This window comes from Drosophila teissieri, unplaced genomic scaffold (assembly GCF_016746235.2).
Source record: "Drosophila teissieri strain GT53w unplaced genomic scaffold, Prin_Dtei_1.1 Segkk125_quiver_pilon_scaf, whole genome shotgun sequence".
Lineage (NCBI taxonomy): Eukaryota > Metazoa > Arthropoda > Insecta > Diptera > Drosophilidae > Drosophila > Drosophila teissieri.
This window is the reverse complement of record NW_025224991.1, coordinates 1,377,946-1,405,849: the sequence shown is the minus strand read 5'-3', so window position 1 is coordinate 1,405,849 and position 27,904 is coordinate 1,377,946. Positions and strand designations below refer to the sequence as shown.

Below are 27,904 nucleotides of genomic sequence, written 5' to 3'. Positions count from 1 at the left end.
GCTCGTCGGAGGACACTAATTCACGGAAAAAGCCTCAACGGAAGTTCAACGCAATGATCAAAAGACCGGGCAACAGTCAAATGTTTCAAATTCGACGAGCATACGCACTTCGCATCCGCTTGTCTAAATGGACGATCACGAGGAAACGACCGAGTAATCGAGAAACGTGTTGACTGTACTGTAGCACCATCATCAGGAACAATAAGAAGTTCCGGTGAGTTCGTTCCATTTTGCTTCGACTCTGGCGCTTAATGTTCCTTGGTTAAGGATAGCGTCACCGATAAATTGGGTGGTAATAGAATCTATAACATTGTTAAATTGATCGCAATAAGTAATGATTCAATATGCAGCACTTAACAACTATTATGTTATATAAATATTTATCAATGTTATTTTGAGATTTTGTTACATGTTATTATGGATAAGTGGCCGTGAAATTTTAGGCCAGGGCATTGGCGTAACTATGGACGCTGACAAATTTCAAATTTTCACAACCAAAAGAGTAGAATCATTAGTAATTACCAATTATAAAGATGTCATAGAATCAAAACGTGAACTTGATGATTTTGATAAGGCAGCCTTGAAAAATATTTTAAATTATTAATCATATTGGTTTATTGATGGAATGCCAAAGACTGGGGTCACCACAGGGCAGTTGGAAATTAGGTAATAGATCAGCAAAAAACCGTACAACGGCGGCCATATAGGCTTAGTGAAGAAGAGAAAAACAAAGTGCGGACTCACCTTTCGCTAGTCCCATGATGGTAGTTAAAAACTAAAAAAATGGCACCGACCGACTGTGTGTGGACTATCGCATGCTAAACGAAAACACACTGGCTGACAAGTACTCATTGCCCCTCATCTCAGACCAAATTGCTAAGGTGCTAAATATTTTTCGTGCATAGATATGGCAAGCGGCTTTTACCAAAATCCAGAGGGTCAATACTAGTTCTTGGCAATGCCGTTTGGTTTGAAGAACGCACCATCAGTGTTCCAGGGCTATATGAAGGCAAATGTGTATATTGATGTTTTCATAATAGCAGAAAGCAAAGACGCCAGTTTTAATAATATTCGATCCGCAATACCCAATAGAGCTACATACTGACGCAATTTGTATTGGGTATGAAGCGATCCTGTTACATACAATTAACAATAAACCTCATGTGGTAGAGTATTACAGTAAGTATACGTCTTCCGCCGAATCTAAATACCATTCATACGAACTGGAGACGTTGGCCGTGGTAAATGCTATTAAGCACTTGCGACATTATTAGCAGGGACGTAAATTTATAGGTTATACCGACTGTAATTCATTAAAGGCGAGCCGCACAAAACTAGATTTAACACCGAGATTTAACATAGATGGTGGTCGTTTTTACAGGCATATGATAGAATATAGACGAGCGAATGGCGCATGTGGGTTTTCTCTCTCTTGTAGTCCAGTGCTTGAACAACACGAAAGTTTGAATAAGAGACCAGAGTTACGAATCAATTTGACCGAGGTATCTGATAGCTGGTTGGTTTCAGATACGAAATACCGAGATGCAAGAAATAATTTTAAAGTAAAATAATAATGAGTTACCAGGAAATCTGGACAAAACATATGAATTGCAAAAGTAAATACTACATAGAAAAATACAGAAAAATAGTAATAGCAAATGTTTGCCGGTAATACCAAGAGCTTTTCGATGGGCCGTCATAAATCAAGTCCATGAAGTTATTATGAATCTGGGTTGGAAAAAGACGCAGGGCAAAGTCTATTGTTATTACTGGTTTGAAAATATGTCTAAATATGGGCGTAGATTTGTAGAAAATTGCATCACATGTAAAGTAAAAAAAAATGAAAATGCGAAAAAAGTGACCATTGATAAAAATAAAAAAACACTTAATTGTGACATTATTTTTCAAAAAATGCTATTAAAGTGTTAAATACACGCAAATATTTTGAAAGTTAAAGTGTTTGAAATACAAACACAAAAATTAAACCTGTTCGATGACCGGACCAGAAGAAATACAATACCATAATTGATCAAACCCGGACGACAACAGCAGCAGCAACATGGAGGACTCTGCTCCTATCAAGCAAAGGGATGCACCAACTCTAAAAGAGGCACTAGAGGTGTATCCAAACGATGAACCACGTCCACTCACAATAGCTGAGTACAGGGCAAGAAGGCAGCCACAAAAGAAGATAAAGAAGAAAAGAAGTGGTAAAAGGATCAAGCTGCTCCAACAAAGGAGGCTAATAAAGGACCTTATAAAGACGGCAACTACAGAGGAAGATAAAATAAAACAAACCCAAAATCTGGAAGCGGTTGAAGCCAAATTGTGCAGTGGAGCGCAATAACGCAGTTGAGGCTGTATTTAATAACAATGCCCCAATCTGCTGTAATATTAAAAATAAAAACCTCAAGCCGATGCGTGAAAACGCTGCTTGAAAAATACTAATCTCGTTTAGGCTTTTACTAAAAACATGTGTATGGAATTGAATTATATAGAGCAAACCATTGTAAACCATACACATGCCCTCTACAAAAAAAATAATAGCAAACAATTTTAATAACAGTTCATATAATCGTTTAATTAACATACATATATGGGTTGGTTCGGATCTGACGATAGTCAGACCAAAGACAACACGGCTAATGTCGTGAATAACGTAAAAATTATAGATCACACAGAAGACATTCAAGCACTGTGGGTTTTGCTCTTAATTTTGACAATTACCAGTGTGGCCCAGTTCCTTCTGACGTTATACATAAAACTTAACAAACTATTAAAAAGGAGATATATGAGTAGGGCAAACAAACTAGACAGGGTTTAAAACAAAAAAATCATAAGCTATACAAAAAAAATATATATACATATTATCATGAAAAACGCTATAAATAAAGCGTATAATGAGGTTCCTGACTTTCGCACACGTGCCATAGCCGTTTTAGGAAAAGGAAGTACATACAAGTTAGAGAATTTGAATACAAATACATGGACACTTACGATCTATGGTTTAGCCCATTGATACAATTTGACACGAATGAAAAAACGACTATTTTGTCAACGCTACCATATGTGCAAATAAAAGAAGAAATATAAGACTTCGGACTCATCAAAAAAGGTCGAGTCTGGTATGTGCGCTTGCATAAATAATTATAATTGTGTGACATGATGAAATTTTAATGTAAAGAATGTGTATATAAATATATACAAAAGGATTATAAATATTTGAAATAGTATGGAATGGAACGAGTTATGTAAGAACAAAACTAAAATAAGAAATGTATTTGAAAAGTTGCATAAGTGTCGCAAAACAAACCTATTCAGGGAGCGACAATAAAGGAACATGCGACTAGTTGTTGCTGCCGTTCTTTTCACTTTCGTTACCTTTGCACTGAATTTTATTTGGTGATTTGTGGGTTTTTTGAACAGCTAGGATATTGTGCCATCGCATCGGTGCAGCAAGATGATGAAAATCAGCGGAATAACCGGGAGCAGAAGCAGCTGATAATAATAGAAGCCCTGTGCTCGTGCGTGTGTTGTGTATGGGCTGAGTGCCAGTGTATGTGTGTGTTTTTGCGAAAAAAAACCGGAAAAGCAAAAACACAGACACGAATGCGGATGCGGATGCGAACGTAGAAGCGGATGCAAAGGCCACTGCGGATATTATCCACAAACACAAAATGCGAATCCTGCAGGTGTTTTTGGGCTCGCTGCTCTGCGGCATCGTCCTGGGCGCCAATATATTGGCAGTTTTTCCCAGTGACTGGAAATCCCACTATCTCTTTGGCCGGAGATTGCTGCAGGAATTGGTGGAGAGTCCGGGAAACCACTCCGTGACTTTGATCAGTCCACATGCCGCGCAGGAAGACGTGGATGCGGAAATACCCAGAATCAGAGAGCTGCGCATCGAAGGGCTGCGGGAAAACTGGCTCGACATGGGAATGAGTTTCGGGGCCGAGGAAATGCGAGCGCAAAGTGTGATGGAAAGGTTCACCCGGCTGATCTACGCGGGCACCACCAATGTGGACATCTTGCTGTCGGCTCCCCAGGTCCGAAAGCTCCTGACAAGCGGCGAAAAGTTCGACTTACTCATAGTGGACTTGTTCCTAAGCGATGCTCTGCTAGGCTTGGCCTTCTACTATGGCATACCCACCGTTGCCGTCAGTCCCACCGGCGCGAATTCCTGGCTAAATAACATGTTTGGCAATCCCCAATCATCCTCACTGGATCCCAGCAATTTCCTACCCTTCACGGAGAGAATGAACACGAGGCAGCGGATTCTAAACTCACTAATGAGCACCTTTGAGCGCCTGACCTACAACTTTTTCCACCTGATCTCCCAGCAGTCGGTGTACACCAATCACTTTGAACTGCTCGTAAAGGAGCTGCCGCTTTATAGAGATCTGACAAAGAATCTTAGCTTGGCCTTGATCAAGTCCCATCCGGGCTTACATTATCCTCGTGCATATTTGCCCAATATGGTGGAGGTGGGCGGCCTGCACTTGAGCCACTCAAATGACTCCCATTTGCCAAAGCATCTTCTGTCGTTCATGGAATCCGCTCCTAGTGAGGCTATCTATTTTAGCCTGGGCGCCGATGTGGAAACAGTTCAGCTGCCTCAGGAAAAGTTGGCCATTATTCTGGACGTGTTTGGCCACCTGAAGGAGTTCCACTTCTTGCTAAAGTGGGAAAAGGAGGAGTTCACGGCGGACCAGGTGCTGCCGGAAAACGTTATGATTGCTGACTGGTGGCCACAGCAGGCAATTCTTCACCATCCGCAGGTCAAGATGTTTGTTAGCAGCTGCGGTCAGTTGAGCGTTTGGGAATCGATTAGTGGACAAAAGCCAATACTTGCCATACCCATTCTTGCCGAACAGGAGGTGATGGCTAAGCGCTTGCAGCGCCATGGAGTCTCCGTGACCGTTGGATACGACTCGATAGCTTACGATACCCTGCTCCACGGGATAAGACAGCTCACCCTGAATACCAGCTATGTGGTAGAGTTGGGTCAACTCAAAGAACGACTGATTACCAGGGACCGCACGCCAGTTGGAAAAGCAGTGCGAAAAATACAGCTTATTTTGGAATCTGGAGGAGCTGACTTTCTGAAATCCACGCCATTACTTTAAACTTTTGGGGAGCTGAAGGTGTGGATGTTCCGCTTATAATAGCAGTGGGCTTTTTTGGAATTTTAACCATTCCTTTCCTGGCCATTTGCTTTATACTCAGAAAATCCTACCACAGCCAAGCCGCGCAGGATCAGCCACCATACAGAACCAACCTAAAGGTGGTTGGCAGAGTTCATAGCTATGGTGACCAGGGAAGTGGTAGATCTCCCATGGGAACAGAGTCGCTCAGGAGAACGCGATCCGCTCAATCTTAATCGCCTCGGTCCAGCTCTTCGAGCATGAGCTCCAACTCACCGACGAGTCCATCAATGGCGTCTACTACGCCACTGGACCTAACTCCCCCACCTCCGATTCAGCTGCTCGGACAGGTACCGCCCTTGCAGTTGTACGTGAACCAACAGCGGATATACTCAAGCGATCGCAAGACATCACAAGAGGAAGCAGAACGAAGGTTTTCAGAACGATATATCTCCCGATGGAACATATTACTAGAACTTACGGTGGTGGATCACATAGAAAGGATGTTCGTCTCGATTTCATGTCCTCATGTTAGGACGCTGTTAACTGGCCTAACAAGAGGACGGGGAAGCAGGACTTGGGATGGGAAATTATTCATTGGACAATCTACAATGAGGACCCATTAAAGTTGCTCACTGTCAATGCTTACGTGCTCCAACTATTAGGTCCTTGATTGCCCACGGAGTACATTCCGATACCATAATCCGTGTCACAAACCTATCCGTATCCACTAAACCTATAAACCTATACATCAAAATATCGTCTAGTGTTAAGTGTGATTTTTTGTTAATACATGTGGTTTTGTATTTCGATAAGTTTTAAAATTTATAGAGTGTAAATATTTTGAATATTTGTATTGTGTGTGAACGAACGTTCAAACTTTGAACAGAGGATATTTGTACTGACAAAGTATAACAATAAATTGGGTACTTGAAATTGATTTTATATTCTGATATTAATGTCAAAACCCGTTACCGCTATTCCCTTCAATTAATATTTCAATTCAAAGACTGACATCTTTCGTATATTTTCTAAAAGACAAAGCTGGATAGAAACAAATGCGGTTAAACTGCAACGGTTCAGCTCAAAAGCAACTGAGTACTGATGTAATATCTATCTTACTTTCGAGCTGAAACTAAAATCTTTAATGTTTTTATAGTACATATGTATAATGCGGTTCCCTATTTTACAATGGGAAAACTCGCTGCAGTTTTCAATTCGGTTTAGTTGTTCTGAATAATTTAAAGTAAGGATATTTTATAAAGCCATGTATGAATTGTTGAATAAAATATAAAAATAGTCTGGTAAATTCTTTCAATGAAGCACGAATACTAGTGTATGATAACAAGGAAAGATTATATCCAGATCATTGGTCTCAAGTATCAAAAGTTCTTATAAAACTTAAATCGAACTTGTTATCTATAAAATTGAAACTTGGTTTGGATATATCAATACCAACCATTCTAAATTCACCAATAAGAATAGAATCAGACGAACAACCTGAATCGGAAGAAACAGATTTACAAAAAAAACAAGAAAGAACGCTATAGTCTAGTACCCCGACTATCTGATACCCGTTACTCAGCTAGTGGAAGTGCGCAGAAGAGTCTTCAACACTATTAGTTTTTGGTTTTTTTTTAAAAGTTTTTTGGCATATCGATAGAACTTTACAAGACTAATACAAAAATAAAGAAATATCAAAACATTTTTTAAAAGCGTGGCAGCTTTGGGCGGTTTGTGGGCGTTAGAGTGGGCGTGGCAATAAATTTTTTGGCAAATCGATAGAAATTTACGAGACTAACACAAAAATGAAAAAATATCAAAACATTTTTCAAAAGTGTGAGCGTGGCAGTTTTAGGCGGTTTGTGGGCGTTAGAATGGGCGTGGCAAAATGAATCGACAAACTTGCTCTGCTTCTATGTCTCTGGAGTCTGAATGCTGAATCTCAACTTTCTAGCTTTTATAGTTCCTTAGGTCTCGACGTTCATACGGACGGACAGACGGACATGGCCAGATCGTCTCGGCTATTGATCCTGATCCAGAATATATATACTTTATATGGTCGGAAACGCTTCCTTCTGCCTGTTACATACTTCAATTTGCGCAAGTCTCTTGAATTTTCGTATACTCCTCACTCACTCCTCATTTGCAGCTCCTTTGTAGGACAATTATATCACCATGTCAGCATGGGTTCATGAAACGCAGATCAACAACTACTAACCTTCTGGAGCTAACCTCCTTCGTAGTACAGGGCTTCAAAAATAATGTCATCTATACGGATTGTAGTAAAGCATTCGACTCTGTTAATCATTCACTTTTATTCAAAAAAAATTGATTTATTAGGTTTCCCTGTTGATCTCCTAAATTGGATTCTAAGTTATCTGAATGGCAGGACGCAACGGGTCCTCTTTAAAAATTCTCTTTCTTGTATTCTCCAAGTCTCATCCGGTGTCCCACAAGGGAGCCCCGCTCCTTTTTACCTTATTTATTAATGAACTTCCCTTAATAATAAATCATTCGCGTGTACTAATGTACGCTGATGATGTAAAATTATGCCAGCAATATAGGGACATTTCTCGCCATTTGGACTTACAATCCGATCTGGATTTAACGTATTAAACTTAAATGGCTCTAGTGTAAAGTTATGACCTTTTGTCGTGCCAACTCAATGCACGCGACTTACACTTTAAGTGGGTGCTCTTTGGACAGAATAACACATGTTGATGATCTTGGTGTTCTTCTAGACCCTAAACTTAAATTTTCAGACCATATTTCGTCTATTGTCAATAAGGCCAGGGGTGTGCTTGGTTTAATAAAACGGTGGTCAAAGGAATTTGATGATCCTTATATGACCAAAACCTTATTTATTTCTCTAGTCCGTCCGATCCTCGAGTATGGATCACCTGTTTGGAGTCCACAATATGAAGTTTACTCGGACCGCATTGGATCGGTTCATACTTTTTGCCTTACGGCGCCTTAATTGGGATGCAGTCCAGTTTCCAAGCAGATTTACTAGAAATTACGTACCTCTAATTTTAAAGCAATGTAGATCTAACTATGAGTTGCATGATCCCTACAGAGTATTATGTTCTGACTATAATAGATTCTATCCTAGTATCTCTAATTCTGACTCTCTGCCGTTTTTGAAGCAATCAATACTAACGTATTTAACAAATTTTTAGATCTTGCTACTAGTATACATATATTTCCTCGTCCTTTACTGTCTTCTATATCGCGTCTATCTTCCCGCGATTCGAGCCGTACGACCGTACACGGCAGAGTCCCTCGGTCGGTTGGGCGGGAGGTGTGGACGTGGGACTCGCGCGTTATTAAAAAACAAATATATTAAATATAAACGTAGGATTGCAACCAGAACATGCTATCAAATTTAGCACAAAGGAAGCAATCAATACAATGACAAAGAATTGCGATCACGGAAAACTAAAAACAATACTAGAGGCAGGGACATTTAAGACAATGGATGAAGCTATAAGTAAATACATCCATTGTAGCACTGAGATGACAGGAATTGCAAGTTCCGTTTTTTTTCCAAGAGAGGACAAGGAAAATACAACAGAGGTAACTACCGAGGACGAGGAAATGGTCGGGGTGGTAATTATAGAAATAATTATAACCACAATAATGGCCAACACAACAACTATAATAATTGATTCAGATCATAATAATATACCACAAATTAAAGGAATTGGAAAGGGTTCGATATATTCAATAGGTTTAACATTTCTCGAGATGAGAACCGGTACAGAAAGTGATTTTTTCATTCTAAGACCAAATAATATTAAACAATCAATACAAATACCAATTTTTCATAATATTGATAACACTGAGATAACCATACCATCTCGTTGTGAGGTTATCAGACAAATTAACGTAAGTTCGGTGGACAACCAAATTCTAATACCTAATCCGGAAATAGAAGATTTTGTATTTGGGGGAAATTCGATATCAGATTCAAAAAAGTCGTACATCCAAATACTAAACACAACTAACAGCAATAACATTTTAAAGGTTAGCAAAATCAATTTCGATTTTACCATTGACTAACTACAAAATAGCAGACCTAAACGACTCCATAAGAGCCGAATCAATTTTTAAAGAAAAACTTTCCATCTGCACATTAGAAAATGTTGACTGAACTATGTTCACATTATACTGATATTTTTGGATTTTAGACAGAGCCAATCACTACATTTTTACAAACAAAAGATAAGATTGCAAGATGATGAACCAAGCTATGTTAAGAACTATAGAGCACCTCATTCACAACAAGCAAAAATGTCGAAACAGGTAACTAAATTAATAGAAGACAAGATAGTAGAGCCAGCTGTATCTGAATATAATTGCCCATTATTACTAGTTCCAAAGAAATTCTTACCGGATTCAAAACTATCGTCAAATTAATAACAAGTTGTTGGCTGACAAGTTCCCCTTGCCAAGAATAGATGACATACTTGATCAATTAGGCGGAGCAAAATACTTCTCGTGCCTGGATCTTATGTCGGGATTCCATCAAATAGAGCTAGAAGACGATTCTCGAAATATAACATCCTTTTCTACGAGCAATGCTTCTTATCGCTTCACGCGATTACCATACGGATTAAAAATAGCTCCAAATTCCGTTCAACGAATGATGACATTTACTTGTCTGGAAACATCTCAAGCATTTCTGTACATGGATGACTTAATTGTCATAGGCTGTTCTGAAAAGCACATGGCCAAGAATCTTACAAAAGTTTTTGAACTGAGAAGAAAAAACAACCCTAAACTACATCCAGATAAGTGCTAATTTTTCATGAGTGAAGTCACTTTTCTTGGACACAAATGTACTGATAAAGGCCTATTGCCTGACGATACTAAATATGATGCTATACAGAGATATCCAGTCCCTACTGACGCAGACAGTGCCAGAAGATTCATAGCATTTTGTAACTATTATAGTCGTTTTACAAAAAAATTTGGCAGGTTATTCCCGTCACATAACAAGATTATGTAAGAAAGATGTAAAGTTCGAATAGACAGCTGACTGTCAGCATGCCTTCGATCACCTTAAAAAAGAACTAATGAATCCAACTTTGCTGAAATACCCTGACATTAGCAAAGAGCTTTGCAAAGAGGCATGTGGAGCGGTATTGACCCAGAACTATAATGGTCTCCACTTGTCAGTAGCTTATGCATCCCGCAGCTTCACTAAAGGTGAGAGCAACAAGTCAACAACTAAGCAAGAGTTGTCAGCAATACACTGGGCAATAAATCATTTTAAACCATATACATATATAAGGTAGACACTTCACTGTGAAAACAAATCACAGACCCTTAACATACCTGTTTTCGATGGTTAATCAAAGTTTAAAACTGACCAGAATGAGGCTTGATTTAGAGGAATGTGAATTTACTGTGGAATATCTTAAAGGAAAAGATAATTATGTAGCAGATGCGTTATCAAGAATAACCATCGACCAACAAAAAAGTATATCCAAGCAAGTACTTGAAGTCACTACAAGAAATCAAAGTAGACTGAAATCCTGCGCAGGAAAAGGAAATGAAAATGATAAAGTAGAATTGCCTAAGCAAACTACTCAAGAAGCTTCTAAGCCCAATGTATACGGAATCATCAATAATGACGAAGTACGCAAAGTATGCATGTAAATAATATGATATATTTTATTAAACATGGAAGAAAATTACTCCAAGATACAATGTTGAAGATTTTTAAGGCCTGAAAAGCAGGTCGGTATGCATAAGATCAATCAACTTAAAATGGCACCGTGGGAAAATATGTTTCATAACATTTCAATAGATACATTTAAGAAAATGGGCAATGAAACATTAAAACTATTAAGAGTGGCGCTACTCAACCCGGTGACCTTAGTGAATACAAAGAAAGAAAAAGAAGCAATCCTGTCTACACACCATGACGATCCAACACAAGGAGGACACGCAGGCATTACAAAATCCCTGGCCAGGATAAAACGACATAACTTTTGGAAAGGTATGACTCGGGATATAACAGAGTAAATACAGAAATGTCAAAAATGCCAAAGAGCAAAAATTATAAAACACACAAAAACTCCATTATCAATTACAGAGACACCAATAAGCGCATTTGACAGAGTCATGGTGGACACGTTATCAAGAATAACCATCGACCAACAAAAAAGTATATCCAAGCAAGTACTTGAAGTCACTACAAGAAATCAAAGTAGACTGAAATCCTGCGCAGGAAAAGGAAATGAAAATGATAAAGTAGAATTGCCTAAGCAAACTACTCAAGAAACTTCTAAGCTTAATGTATACGGATGTAAAGACAGAAAACGGTAATGAATATGCTTTTACACTTATATGCGACTTGACAAAATATTTGGTAACCATTCCAATCGCAAATAAAAGCGCAAAAACAGTAGCGAAAGCAATATTTGAATCTTTTATTAAAAAACGAAACCGGACATAAGTTAGATGTCCAATATACTGGACCATATACGATAGTAAAGATAGAAGAAAGGGATAATATAGTAATCTCAAATAATAAGAAAAAACAGAATAGGTTAAAAAGTTTTAGTTCCTAAAAGAAATATGGTGGCCACCAGCAAAAAAAAATATATGGAGAAAAAGTTAACCCCATATAAGTGCATTGAATGTAAGAAAACATTTTTCTTTTATGATCTTTGTTCGGTTAAACGATTATTTAAAAAATTATTATATTATTATATAAAAAAATTTTAATATTTCCTAGAAACTTAACAAAAAAAAATTCTTAATTATAAAATAACTTCATAAAATTACGTCATTTTCCAAAAGGAGGGAGATGTGATGTGCATACATATCGAATAAACACTGTATCAAATTAAAACCTTGGGAACAATCACATTGTAGCAATTTTTACAACAATGTTTATGTAAGACTTTTTAATTCCCAAGCATATCTCGAGTGCTCAGTAATCTGGCCACACAAGAATGCTATTAAGACCAGTGCAGAGTCGGCATAATTAACATGCGTGACTGCTCGATCTTTATGTGCACATGACTTTTTTAAACAGCGGCGCTCTCGCTGCCTAAGTTAAGTACATAAGAACAATGCAACGTCTCTGCCGACGGCTTCTCTGCTGGCGCAGACGGATTGTTTTGGGCTAGCTTGGACTCTTCAATACGAAGTACAAATCAGTCTCAATCTGAATCTCTGTCCGAATCTCTCTTTCAATAAAAGTTACATTAATACATGACAACATTAAAAATGCTTTGCTATTACACATTAGAAGTTGTGTCTGTTGCCCAATAGAGAAACTGAAGACCGCACCATAACAAAAGAGATTTGTTATGGCGGGGGTCGTATGTGTAAAAGGAACTACACAAATGATAAGTTAATTATGTGTTAAAGGGACTACACAAATGATAAGATAATGATGTGTTAAAGGAACTACACAAATAATTAGTTAAATTGTGTGTAAAAGAAACTAGACAACTGATAAGTTAAATTATGTGTAAAAAGAACTACACAAAAAAAAAGATTAAAAAAAAAATGTGTTAAAGGAATTAAACGAATTATGTTACAAAAATTTAAATAATTTAATTATGTTACATTATGTTATGTTATGTTATGTAAGGAAGGCCGTGTCGCATTATGTATTATGTATTTTGACCACAGTACGTGTCTGTCACATTATGAAAGTATTTTGACCACTGCATAGTGGTTTTTTGTCTTTTTTTTTTGGCAGAAATTCGAAATGTTGACCTATTTTTATCAAATTTGGTTTGTGTTACTCTTTACTTCCCCCAAGATTACCCACAAAGTTTCCATTGATTTGGTCAACTTTTTCATATAGCTGCCATATAAGCGATCGTGCCGATATGCCATACAAATATTTACCTTACCAAAGAAAACGATTTTTTTTATCTATATTTAAGTATTTACCAATGAAATACAACATTCATTTAAATTATTCTGACCAATTGTTTTAAATATATGCTGCCTAACTGCATCCTCAGAGCGACTAGGTGTCTTGCAGCTCTGCATTCTCAAACAAATATTCAACTACAAAAACGTGATTTTTTTTAAAAGAAACAAAAAGGAGCATATGAAACTAGTTGTATAATATTATACATATGTTAGTTAATAACTTGCCGTTAAAATTCTTTTGAAGTGGTTTACCATACAAAAGTTATATTTCACGAAACACAGCTACATTTGTTAAGTTGACTGTAAAAACGGCACATAAACAAAACACGATAAAACTGCACAAAAACATATAGCATACACAAAATTGTTAGTGAACTACAAATCTACATACCTGTGCTACTGTTTTTCATGACAACACTTTAAACTTTTTTAATTCTCCGAGGAAATATAAACCACAAGTGTTGCACAAATCACTAAGCAGGATCAGCAAATTTAAAGCTTTAACCGCTTTGTTTAATTGGCACTAATATTGTTTATTATTAGTTTAGTATTACGTCGGGGTCACCAAAATGATGAACTACTAAGAATTCTTATTAGCCTTTTTTGTAAATGAAAAAGAACGATTTGTATGGTAGCGAATTCAAGCGATTTTATTTACTTTTTTCTTCCAAAAATTTTGAAGCGCATGCATGGTGTAAGAAAACGAGAGTGAGAATATTACTGAGCGAACAGCATAACGCAACGACAATGAGTACAGGCGAGAGTACAAAAGAGCGCGATCTGCAGCTGATCCGCATAGATAAGCTGAGGTGTTTTCTCTAATGTTGACAACAAATGGACATACATTTTAGACCCGACATTGCTGTTGAACTGTGTCTCCAAAGTTGCCATGTTTACAAATAACAAATTTCGGGTTTGCTTATTTTTAAAAATAATATCTGTTAAGATACCACGAACTTCTGCGTGGGTTCATCCCTTAAATAAAGATGCAAGCTGCCGTATAGCATTTTCTTGAAGATTAGTTAGAGATAAGATTAGAACATGTAAATTTCATATTAGCCACCTAAGCTAGGACTTAAAGAAATAAAATGTAGTTTGAAATATCAACTTAACGAACGTTTGTTAATTTTGCAGCCTCTTTACATATATATACGGGCGCAAACAAATTGTAGATTAAGCCAAAACGTAACACAGAAAAAAGTACACAAAGTAAAGATTGTCTATCTAAATATATTTACATATATTTATACGTGTATTGTGGTATGTATGTTTCCCTGCGACACGCTCTACTTGAATCCCGCACTGGTTTTGGAAGTTATTATTGTTATTTTGTTTTCTTCTGTAAGTTGTAAAAACTGCATAGGTCAACTATTTTTGCTAGCTTGTTTTGCCGGCTGTAGGTCTGTACTAATCTTACTAACACCAAACACCAACCATACCACGATAAATTTAAGGGTATGTTGCACACCTAGGATCTCGTCTTTGTGGTAAATTCCTTCCCCGGTGTTGATCACATTGGCTGTATTGTCAGAGGCCTTGGATCGTGAGACTTTTTGTATATTGCTTTGAAATGCCGGTATTCCTTCACAAAGCGCCCTCTAGACTTCCTGTCTGTTGGTCTAAAAAAGTGGGTCTTCTTTTACGAGGTGTCCAATTCGCTGTCCCGTATCATTCCGGTCCCAGACTCTGAATTCCAAGAATTTTTACAGGATTGGAGCGAAGTTGTCCTCTCTGGGTTCTCTGGACTTTTTGACTACGATATTTAGCTCTTGACACGGTCTTTTCCCAGTGGATGACACCTTTAGGATGTCGAGAACGTCGCCACCCTAGAATGTCTCCTCAAGAGACTGTCCCCTCCTAAGACTGCCCTCTCCCTGGAATGCCCTCTCCCGAGACTGACTTTTCTTTAATTGGGCTGAGTTCCTTTATACTGGACTGGAGCTTTCTCTTGACTCCTAAAATCGGTTCTATGGGCTAAGTGTTCCCACCTTGGAGTAATATTTCGATATTTTCCCTATTTCGGGAGTCAATGCCCTACTAATGAACTTTGCCAATTACTGGAGTAGAATTTCCATGTGAACGACTGCTGCCGCTGGACACTAGTTTGCTGTCGAACTGCATTTTCTTTTACGTAACAATATTTTTCTGCCTGTATCTCAGTTGATTTAGATTTCTTAAATTCTTGGCTTATGCCTTGAAATTTTGGTAATTTGAAAAAGCTTTTGAAGTAATCAATATAGGTTGATTTTCCTATCTTTATAATTGTAGTTGTTGCTATTGCTTTTATCCTGATTATTATTGTGTTTTCTGCCTGTATCTCAGTTGATTTAGATTTAATAAATTCTTGGCTTTTGCCTTAAAATTTTGGTAATTTGAAAAAGCTTTTGAAGTAATCAATATAGATTGTTTTTCCTATCTTTATAATTGTAGTTGTTGCTATTGCTTTTATCCTGATTATTATTGTGTTTGCCTCTGTTTAAGTAGCCACAAGCTCTATTATAATGGCCCTTGAAACGGCAATTATTCGTATTGGTGAAAGTAAATTTCTCTAAGAAAATGATTTAATTGACGTATGTATATGTTGCCATAATGATGCATGAGTAAAGACTAGACCAATTAAAATATTTTGGATCTGGTCAGATACATACTTTCAGGACTATTTACAAAGTTCCTGTAATCGACCAAGAGAATTACAAATATGATTAATTTGCGACAACGATATGCAAGCCGTCAATGAAGACATGTGTAATGGTTGACTTAAGCATGAGAAGCCGAGGGGTAAAACAGTACCCAAGACTGAAGAAAAAAACAAGATAGAACGCTATAGTCGGGTTCCCCGACTATCTGATACCCGTTACTCAGCTGGTAAAAGTGCGAAGGGAAATTACAACACTGACCGTTTTTGGCGGTTTGTGGGCGTTAGAGTGGGCGTGGCAAAAAGATTTTTCTGCAGATCGATAGAAATTTACAATACTAATAAGAAAATGAAAAAATATCAACACATTTTTTAAAAGTGTGGGCGTGGCAGTTTTGGGCGGTTTGTGGGCGTTAAAGTGGGCGTGGCAACATGAATCGACAAACTTGCGCTGCGTCTATGTCTCTGGAGTCTGTATGCTTATTCTCAACATTCTAGCTTTTATAGTTCCTGAGATCTCGACGTTCATACGGACGGACAGACAGACGGACAGACAGACAGACGGACAGACAGACAGACGGACAGACAGACAGACGGACGGACATGGTCAGATCGACTCGGCTATTGATCCTGATCAAGAATATATATATATAGGCGTTAGAGTGGGCGTGGCAAAAAGTTTTTTGGCAAATCGATAGAAATTTACAAGTCTAATACAAAAACAAGAGAGAACGCTATAGTCGAGTTCCCCGACTATCTGATACCCGTTACTCAGCTATTCGAAGTGCGAAGGAGAGTCTTCAGCACATACAGTTTTTGGCGGTTTTGTGGGCGTTAGAGTGGGCGTGGCAAAAAGTTTTTTGGCAAATCGATAGAAATTTACAAGACTAATACAAAAATTGAAAAATATCAAAACATTTTTCAAAAGTGTGGGCGTGGCAGCTTTGGGCGGTTTGTGGTCGTTAGAGAGGGCGTGGCAAAAAGTTTTTTGGCAAATCGTTACAAATTTACAAGACTAATACAAAAATGAAAAAATATCAGAACATTTTTCAAAAGTGTGGAAGTGGCCGTTTTGGGCGGTTTGTGGGCGTTAGAGTGGGCGTGGCAACATGAATCGACAAACTTGCGCTGCGTCTATGTCTCTGGAGTCTGTATGCTTAATCTCAACTTTCTAGCTTTTGTAGTTCCTGAGATCTCGACGTTCATACGGACGGACAGACGGACGGACAGACGGACATGGCCAGATCGACTCGGCTACTGATCCTGATCAAGAATATATATACTTTATATAGTCGGAAACACTTCCTTCTGCCTGTTACATACTTTTCAACGAATCTAGTATACCCTTTTACTCTACGAGTAACGGGTAAATAATGACTGCGGTTACGAAACACACTCTCTCAAGTCGACTTCCGTATGGTCTTGCAACCACCACATGCGGTACTTGAATCTGAACCCCTTATCCGCTGACTGTCCTAGTTTTGTTTTTCATAAATTATCCTGGCTGGTAAAAGTAACTGGTGCGGACTAGCTCATCCTGCGGTGCGGACTACTAGTAGTTGTTCTACTGCGCACCGATATATATGGATAGGTTAATGTGCCCGATCAGTGAAAAATCGAATGGGAAGGCTTCGCGATATTGTCGTAGCTCCCGGAAAGACAATTGTTTCAATTATCAGTAGCCAGGGGTTGTTTTACGGAGAATAATAACGCTAGTTGGTGGTCAGGAATCCCTCCGACCGGCCAGTATTTGCCGATGCCCGGTGGCCAAATGAAAACTTGATACTGCCATCAGAGCGAATTTTAGTTGGGGCACTAGTGCAAGACGGCGACATACTTGATAAAGGAAAATTCTAGGGAGAATTCCTTCCGAGGCGGTTATGCGAACCCCGTGGTTGGATTTCCAAGGCGACGCAACGAAGAACACAGTTGCCACTTAAACTTTTGGGCAGTTTCGTTTTCCCTCCTGTACGGGAACAGATCACGTTACAGATCGGACGACGCTAGTAAGTAGTGGCGCTTAACCTCTAACTCTATTAAGAGGACTTGCACAATGATTTAGCAAGGAATTTTTCTGGTTACGAAAAGAGCGCGACTGTAGCCGCGTGGGCATTTATATACCGCCAAATTCCAATAAATATAGCTGTGCTGGAAAGCTATTGGAAAGTTGGAAGACGCTCTCAGTGTTGGGCAACGTTTTCGGACATGTAAACCGATGACTAGACTGAGGTTATCGACTCCAGCATAAAAGCACACCCACTTAATGAGCTAACCCAACCATATAGTTAAATTCGTCTTCTAGCTTCAAAGCGACCGGTCGTGTTTTTTTTCTGCGCTCAGAATTTATTTTTGTTTTGACAAAATCCAGCGGTGGATTTTAATAAATTCTTGAATAATTCAATTTCGTAATCAGTATTAGTTAAAGTTCCGTTCGCTTCGCGAGTGAATCTTTTGTGGTTTGTGCATTAAAATCCAGCGGTGGATTTTAATAAATTCTTGAATAATTCAATTTCGTAATCAGTACTAGTTAAAGTTTCGTTCGCTTCGCGAGTGAATCTTTTGTGGTTTGTGCATTATTTTAAAAAATTAATTAAATCTGTACTCTTTCTATCTTTGCGTTTTGCTCTCTCGCTCTCCCACACAAAATCCTAAAGTGCGGACTGCGCTCTTGCGGTACAGTTTTGATTTGGTCTTTTGGTACAGTGGTCAAAACCCAATTAAATTGGAAACCAATGTTGTCTGCTTCCAAAACAAATGCCGTTAGGGAATAAAGCCTGAGCAGTCAAAAATGAGCTGTTGGCTATGTGGTTGAATGGTGCACACTAAGTGCGCTGGTTGATCTTCTTTCCGCGCTAGATTCACAATTTAATAGCCTCAAGCTATTAGAGGAATCTTCAAAGCGCAAGAAAGCCGCTGGTGGTAGGCTGCCTAAGGGGAATGCCCCTCAACCTCCGGCAAGTGATCAACATGACTCCACAGCTGATCAGTTGACGATCGCAGCAAACCTCAAATGTTGCTTAAATCGGCAGCTAAAAAAAGATTCGGAGCAATCCAATCAATCCGTTGTGGAGGGAGTCCAGCCTGGGATTGCTACAGATTCCGTTTTGTCGGCACTGGTTTCTAAACCGGTGATTCCACCCTTCCCGAATAGTTTACCACCACAAAGGAATATTGAGTCCGGACTACCGGCACAAGTTGGCACTTTAGAAATACAACCTGCAGTGCCAAAACCTCACGTCAGAGGAGGTACTTTTTGACGAGTTCCGTAACGTAGAATTCATATGCGTAAAGCTGTCATTTTCTGATAGCTCTGTATATATTACGAGCTCCTATATATTCCGCCGTCTTCTGAATTTCCTGAATATATAAACCATTTGTCCGCTATCCAATCCGTTTCAAATAGACTGTCCGATAGAGACCAACTAGTTGCTCTAGGCGACTTTAATATACCAGACACTAGGTGTCTGGTGTCCACAGAAGAACAGTCGAATATTCTTCTGCCTATAGCACAGCATGACTATATTGACAGCTGGCTTGACATATCGTTGTCGCAAGTTAATTATATTCGAAATTCGCTTGGTCGTCTATGCTTTGTTACAAGTCCTAAAAGTGTATTTCTGACTAGAGTAGCACCTCTTAGTCAACCAGAAGATCCAACTTTCGAGGTGACAATCGACACAGGTACCGTAATAAAAGAGAGGCCAGATAAGTCAACCAAACGAATTTATTGTTTTCGTTAGGCAAACTTTCGGAGGCTAAATCTTTTTATATCTGGCTTTAATTTGTCCGATCTTTATTCTTGCAACATAATGGCTGATGCCATAAATATTTTTAATACAGCAAATTAATCATTTTTTAACTCTTGTGTTCCGATGTACTATCCGTATATCAACCTTGGTCTCAAACCTCTTTGGTTTAATAAAGAGTTGACACATCTAAGAAATGTTAAGTCCATACTTTATATAAAATTTAAAAATACCGGTTCTCAATATATATTTTCTAAATATGTAAGTGCTCGGTTAAATTTTACCGAGCTTAATGCTCAGTGTTATAAGAATTATTTAAACCGTTGTAAGTTCCAGTTCGCACAGGATCCCAAACAGTTTTATAATTTCGTTAGCACTAAGCGCAAAACAACCAGTTACCCTTCCTCGCTATTTTTGAAAATACTACGGTAACATCGGATCAGGCAATAGCCGATCTATTTGCCAAGTTTTTTCAAACCACATATTCTACGTTACCTCATTCCGAAGCTGTGTGCTTAGATTCTGTGCGGAAGCCTTGTGCAAACCTCTACTAAGACTGTTCAACTTATCTCTGGAAACTTTACAGCTCCCCCATATATGGAAGCAGTCCTTTGTGATCCCTCTCCATAAAAAAGGTAGCAAATTGGATGCAAGCAATTACAGTGGGAATCTCCAAATTGTCTGCTATCCCTAAGCTATTTGAAAACGTTATGACTCCTCATTTGCAGCACCTTTCTAGGTCAATTATATCACCATGTCAGCATGGGTTCATGAAACGCAGATCAACAACTGCTAACCTTCTGGAGCTAGCCGCCTTCGTAGTACAGGGTTTCAAAAATAATCTTCAAACAGATGTCATCTATACGGATTTTAGTAAAGCATTCGACTCTGTTAATCATTCACTTTTAATAAAAAAAACTTTATTTATTAGGCTTCTCTGTTGATCTCCTAAATTGGATTCTAAAATATCTGAATGGCAGGACGCAACGGGTTCCTTTTAAAATTCTCTTTCTTGTATTCTCCGAGTCACATCCGGTGTCCCACAAGGGAGCCACCTAGGTCCGCTCTTTTTTACCTTATTTATTACCGACCTTCCTTTAAAAATAAAGCATTCCCGTGTACTTATGTACGCTGATGATGTAATATTATGCTTGAGTATGGATCACCTGTTTGGAGTCCGCAATATGAAGTTTATTCTGACCGCATTGAATCGGTTCAAAAGAACTTCTTAATTGGGATGCAAACCTTAGACTACCTCCTTATTCAAGTAGACTAATGTTAATTAACTTACCCTTCTTAGCTAACCATAGAGCGATGTTAGGAACAGTCTTTATTTTTTACCTTATTCGTGGTGAAGTTGATAGTCCCGTCTTGATCAGTCGGCTAAACTTCACTGTTCCAAGTTGATTTACTAGAAATTACGTACCTCTACTTTTAAAGCAATGTAGATCTAACTATGAGTTGCATGATCCCTACAGAGTATTATGTTCTGACTATAATAGATTCTATCCTATTATCTCTAATTCTGACTCTCTTCCGTTCTTATAGCGATCAATACTAACGTATTTATCAAATTCTTCGATTTTACTAGTATACGTACGATACACGGCAGTGCCCCTCAGTCGGTTGGGCGGGAAGTGTGGCCGTGGGACTCGCGCGTAAAAAAAAAAAATCTCAGTTGTACCTGGCCAACATTACATTTACAATTTTTTCTGTCTGCAAATTCTTCTTGCTTACCATGCCGACCATTACACATGTTGTGTCATGTTAAAACAAATGAATAAAAAACGATACATTTTATGAAAGATCGGTAGAATTCGGAAATAATAGTAACATGAAAAAAAAATTATAAGTGGTGGGCGTGACCGTTTCGAAACCATTTTCAAAATTATAGGCAGGAATGTTTTGGGCAGTACAACAACGCAGCTCTGCTGCTGTCGTAAAAAAAAAACAATAAAATAAATAAATATTATGTAAGTCAATATCCATTACATATGTTAACACCCATATCGATAAGTTCCCAACGATGAATACTGTTGGTAATATTTAATAAGAAGTATGTATCTATTTATTTATTATTTATTTATTTATTTGTGCTTTATCCCTTATATATATATGTACATTTCATTAAAGCTAATGGTATAATTAGGTATTTACAGTGTTTAGCTAAGGCTTTCATCTGAAATATTTATTAATTATGTCTAGTTGACCTGTTTTAGTTTTTTGTATAACAATATTTATTATTTATTAAGGAAAACAAGGGAGAAGAAAACCTTAATTGACTTACAACTAACTTAAAAACTAAGACTTGAAACAAAGATTGTTAATATTGTATTTTTTTTTTTTTGTTGAACTTTTTGTACTCCTGCTTTTATATGTAGGTACTTAGTGTTTGTGTAATAAGGTAAGTTCATTATTAATTTTAACAGCTTGTTTTGGCATATTTGAAGTTTTTTGATATGAGTTTGAGCACATCTACCCCAAACAGGTGACCCATACATTAATATTGGATTAAAAATTGTTTTAAAAATTATGATCTTATTGGATATTGATAATTTAGATTTACGATTTATTAGAGGGTACAGTGTGCAAATAATTTTATTAACTTTCATAATTGTGTTGTTGATGTGGTATTTAAATGTTAGTTTTTTATCAAAAATTATACCCAAATATCGAATGTTGTCAACCCATTGTATTGGAGAGTCTAGTATTCGCAGCTGTCTATCAGGAAGATAACGAGGTTTCCTTCTTTTTGTAAAAAATATAGCATTCGTTTTATTAGGGTTAATTTTAATTTTCCATTTATGTAATATATGTCTAATTTATTTAAGTAACTCTGCATGGATTGATTTATCTCGCTGTACGAGAAACCAGCACTGTAGACAGCGGCGTCGTCAGCAAACAGTGAAAGTACACAGTTTGTAGCTTGTGGAATATCGTGTGTAAAAATATTAAACAATGTAGGTCCTAAGACAGAACCCTGTGGCACACCTGCATTTAAAATTCGTCTAGCAGATTGACTACTGTCCAAATTAACGCTAAAGTATCGATGTGTCAAAAAACTTTGAACTATTTTAATGAGGTATATGGGAGTTCCAATCGTCTTTAGTTTGTGCAACAGTCCGTCATGCCATACAGTATCAAATGCAGCCTCAATATCAAGTGTAACCAGCCCTACAGATTGTTTGGATTGGATACTTTCTTTAATATAATTTCTTAGTTTTAAGGTCGGCAGTATGGTATTTAGACCATTTCTAAAACCATACTGTACCGTTGGTAGTGTGTTGTGTATGTCCAAAAATTTCACCAATCTCAATTTAATTAATTTTTCCAGAATCTTGGACAATCCGCTTAATAGGCTTATTGGTCGGTAGCTTTCAGGGTTATCAGGAGGTTTTCCTGGTTTGAGAATTGGAACTATTTTTGCTATCTTCCAATCCCGTGGGAAATAGCCTGCCTGAAGACAGTGATTGGCAATGTTAACAATATGATTAATGGCGCTTGTAGGAAGGTTTTTCAAGGATATATTAGGTATTCCATCAATTCCAGGAGATTTTCTAGTATGGAGAGCTTTTACAATTGAAAAAACCTCTGGATAAGTGACTCTACAAATTTCTGCGATGTTGTTTGGGGTTTCAGCTATAGATTGTAAAGATATTTTGACTTGGTCAATTGTATTTTGGTTTGAATATGAATGTGTCAGATTATGCTTCAGTTGAAAGACATCAGCAAGAATATTCGCTTTTTCTTTTCCAGAAGCGTATATTTCATCAGCTTTACTTAGACACGGAACAATTTGTTTTCTTTTTTTAATTGCTTTGGTTATATTCCAAAAGGGTTTGCTGCATTTATCCAGCTTTTGAAGTTTATTGTTCCATTTTGCATTATTATAAATGAAAAGCTCTTTTCGTATGATGTAATTTAAATGATCACATCTTGATTTTAATAATGGATGACGTGACCTAAACCATTGTCTTTGGATAATATTTCTTGTTTTAAATAATTCAGTTATATGTACAGGGAGTGTAAGCTTGGAGTGATGTATAGGTTTATGAGGGACTGCTTTAAGAAAGGCATAATTGATTACTCTAGTGAAAGAGCCGATTAAATTATCAATATCCAAAGTCGATATCTGTGAGCAGTTGACAACCACCTCTTCAACCATCAGCCTTTCATTTATAATTCTCTTAAAAAGCGCCCAATTTGCCCTTCCCAAAATCGGATATGTTTTTACATTGCGCATAAAATTTGTAGAGTATTTTATAACCACTGGTAGGTGATCAGAGGAAAGCTCTTGCATTACTGCTGGATTAGCCAGCTGGTTAGGGATATTAGTGAGGCATAGGTCCAATGTTGATGCTTTTGCTTTATGGTTATGCGGAATATATGTGGGTTGCGTAGGGTACAAAATACTGAATTTTCCCAGATCTGAAAGTTCATTGAGAATTTTGCCCCAACCATTGGCTCGGGTACACTTCCATGCTCTGTGGCGCGAGTTGAAGTCCCCGCAAATTAGAAAATTTCCATTTATTTGTGAGATCTTAAGGAGATCAGATCTATACAAACTTTTTAAATGATAATGGTCCCAAGATAAATCACATGAACTAGGAATACATTTTGAAGTATTTCCAGCAAAGTAAATAGAGTAAATTTTTAGACTGGAATTAGAGTCAGTGTTGATTTGTATACCTACATTTTCAATAACATGACTTTTAATGCAGGGTATTTGTTCATGTATCAATGTGTTGCTAACTGCAATGGCAACGCCGCCTCCCCTACTTTCCTTCCTGTCATTTCTGTATATAGTGTATTCGGGTATATTAAAACGGTCACCATGAGTCAGCCACGTTTCATTTATAAGTGCTATGTGAATGTGATTATTTTCTAAGAACTTGATCAGTTCTATACGTTTGTTTCTAACGGCACGAGCATTCCATGCCATAATATTCAAATTATCAATAAAATTATTTGTTTGTGTAAACATACTTAATCGCTAACTGAGAAATTACTTGAAATTGCTCTCCCTTATTGGAGCATTCATTAAGTCTTGTTATTAATTCAGACAAAAGAGAATTTATCTCTTCACATGAAAAGAGATTAGTTTCATTTGTGATATTTGCTTTGGGATTAGGCAAAGTATGAGTATTGGTGAGTGCATTACTATAGCTACCAAAGTTGAGTTGTTGCACTCTCTTAGTTTGAGTAGGCAATGAGATCTGGGGTTGATTTCCAAAGAGAGCAGATGGAGCGATGTGTTGCTTAGAATTCCTCATTCCATGAGCTTCCAAGTTATTTCTTCCAATGCGTTGTGATGAGCGTTTGGAAAGTAAATTGAGATAAGAAATTCGGCATGGGCATGTCAGTTCTGTCGATGGATGGTCGCCTTTACAGTTAGCGCATTTTTTGTTGTTTACGTCCATACATACGGCAGTCTGGTGTGATCCAGCACAATGGGCACATGATGTTTTAACTGAACAATTATTTGATCCATGTCCAAATAGTTGGCAATTGTAGCATTGAGTAATTTTATTCTGCAATTTCACTTTATACTCCCAGCGTACTTTAGTGTGGTTGACATACATAAAGTTTTTGCGCAGTTCCTTTACTGTGATACTTTTGTTTACGAAATAAACAATGTACAGTAATAATTCATGATCAGACTTAGTTTTCTTTTCCACAATTTTGACTTCGGTGCATTGTAATCCTAGGTTTTGTAGCATGGATTTGACAGTTTTAATTGGTAGTTTATCCAGCCCGGATAAAATAGCTTTGTATGGCTTGTTTGATCTAGTATCGTACGTGTAGAACTCACAGTTATGTTCCTTGAGTTGGTTACAAGCTGCATTGAAACAGTCCATATTTGGTAAAAATATTTTAATTCCAATTGAGATGGTTTTAATAAAGTAATCATCAGTTTTAATTTTAGCCATTAGCTCGTGTACAAATTTTGTATTTTGTTTAATTAATGTTATAGGAGGTGGTTTGATTATTATTTCATCAAGTGTGTCCGTTTCAATAGGTTTATCATCATTATCATCGTCTAAAGTTTGTAGTGGACGAAAATAATTTGTAAATTGCTTGGAGCCCCGTTCGTTCTGGCGCTCCACTAGTGGTTTATTCCTTTTAGTACGCATTTTTTCAACGGCAGATGCTTCAGCATCGCCAATTGCATCACTTGAACGTTTGATTGTAGTTTTTTGCGAATATCACAATTAAAGAAGAAAACAGAAAATATTTAATGTACACCAAAATGTTCTCAGAGAGAATAGAAGATAACGATCGCAGCGTTCAATTTTTACAACCGCGTTCGACAAGAGCTAGTCGAAGACTGTATGTATCTATGTTCATCGGCCATGCGGGCCAACGTTTATTACCCTTTAATCAAAAAGTATGTTTATTTAAAACACAAGGCGTTTACGACCATCGAGAGTACGTTACGTACGTTTGTTAAGTTAAACATTCTAAAATTCAATGCCAACATATTTAAATAATGTTTTGATATTTTTTAATATTATATTATTCGTTCTGCAAACTTCTATCGGTATACCAAGAACACTTTGGACACGGTCCTTCTAACGCCCACAAACCTCCCGAAACTGTGCACAACTTTGAAACATTTTTAATCTTTTTTCATTTTATTATTGTGTTTCCCAATTTCTATCAAAATGCCAGAAAAATGTTAAAAACGCTCATGCGCAATTTTATTAGATGAGTAACTGGTATCTGCTAGTCATGGCACAGCTTTGGGGGATTTGTGTGCGTAGGCGTCACTAGAATCTGCATGCTTAATTACTAGCACTTAATGTTCCCGGGGTATCGGGAATCATGCGGACGGACAGATCCTAATCGCCAATATAAAATCAAAATGATCATAAGGATCAAAAGAACTTTCTTTGACCAGTTAGATCATTTCCAACGATTCTAAAATACGGCAAATTTTTTTTTTATTTATGGTTCGTTCAAACTAGTAAGTTTTCTAAGTAACCTAATAATAACCTAACCTAATAGTAACCTAACCTAACCTAATATATCGCAATATATTAATGTTTTGATTTAACAATTTTTTGTTGTCATTTCGTTTCTCAACAATAGCTAATAAAATAGCTCATTAGCTCAACATTTGGTGACCTCGACTTGATAGGTTCATAAACAATACCTATATATATCGCTGTTGTTGTTGAGTGTGTTGTTCAACAACAATTTGATTAAAGGCAGTGAGCATTAAAAGGAATTTCGTTCTATATATAAAAAGTTTTATTATTATTATTATATTATTTATATTTATTATCTGCCGCTTTTTATACCCGTTACTCGTAGAGTAAAAGGGTATACTAGATGCGTTGAAAAGTATGTAACACGCAGAAGGAAGCGATTCCGACCATATAAAGTATATATATTCTTGATCAGGATCTATAGCCGAGTCGATCTGACCATGTCCGTCTGTCCGTCCGTCTGTCTGTCCGTCTGTCCGTCTGTCTGTCCGTCCGTATGAACGTCGAGATCTCAGGAACTATAAAAGCTAGAAAGTTGAGAATAAGCATACAGACTCCAGAGACAGACGCAGCGCAAGTTATTCGATTCATGTTGCCACGCCCCCTCTAACGCCCACAAACCGCCTAAAACTGCCACGCCCACACTTTTGAAAAATAATTTGATATTTTTTAATTTTTGTATTAGTCTTGTAAATTTCTATCGATTTGCCAAAAAACTTTTTGCCATGCCCACTCTAACGCCCACAAACCGTCAAAAACTGTCCGTGATGAAGACTCTTCTTCACACTTCCACTAACTGAGTAACGGGTATCAGATAGTCGGGAAACTCGACTATAGCGCTGAATGATGCATTGCATTCTGCAATGCTTCCGATTCACAAATCAGCTTCAACTTAAGAAGGTTGTTTTGACACAGATGGTTCGTCAGTAAATATTTCAATGCGATCTCAAACGTCTAACTACTCGACGGAAATCACTGCTGTTATTGCCTCCAATATCATTGAAATTCAGCCGTTCTTTAACATTGACATTTGCAGCTTGAACATATCCCAAAACCTTAAGATCGCGAACCCAGATTTGTATCGTTCTCAACGCATAGATTTGCTGATTGGCGCCAGTCTCTTCTACGAACTGCTTCAAGCTTCATCTAGCGTCTGCCAGGATTGCCGCGCTTCCAACGGGGGCAGTATGACGAGTCTCGCAGCCGCCTGCAGTTCCTAAATGTGTCTTTTCTTATTGCTAACATTGGAGATACAATTAGTCTCTATGGCACCTCAGCTTTCGTGCGTGAGCATCTAAGCTTAGATTAGCAATCTGTTGTTCGCGCTCCATTTAAGTAGCTCATTTCACTCTGTTACATAACCTTTACATGCACGCATCGATGCCAAATTTTGCTGAATCAATGAAACATCGTTAAAAATCGATACAAATAAAACGTCTTTTTAATTCTCAAAAATAGATAATAAAAAAGCTTAAT

At 37.6% G+C, this 27,904-nt stretch overlaps 1 pseudogene; it reads left to right on the top strand.

Annotated features, from left to right (window-relative positions):
* Window positions 1-3,477: 3,477 nt before the first annotated feature.
* LOC122625581 lies at window positions 3,478-27,648 on the top strand (annotated as a pseudogene).
* The last annotated feature ends 256 nt before the right edge of the window (window positions 27,649-27,904 follow it).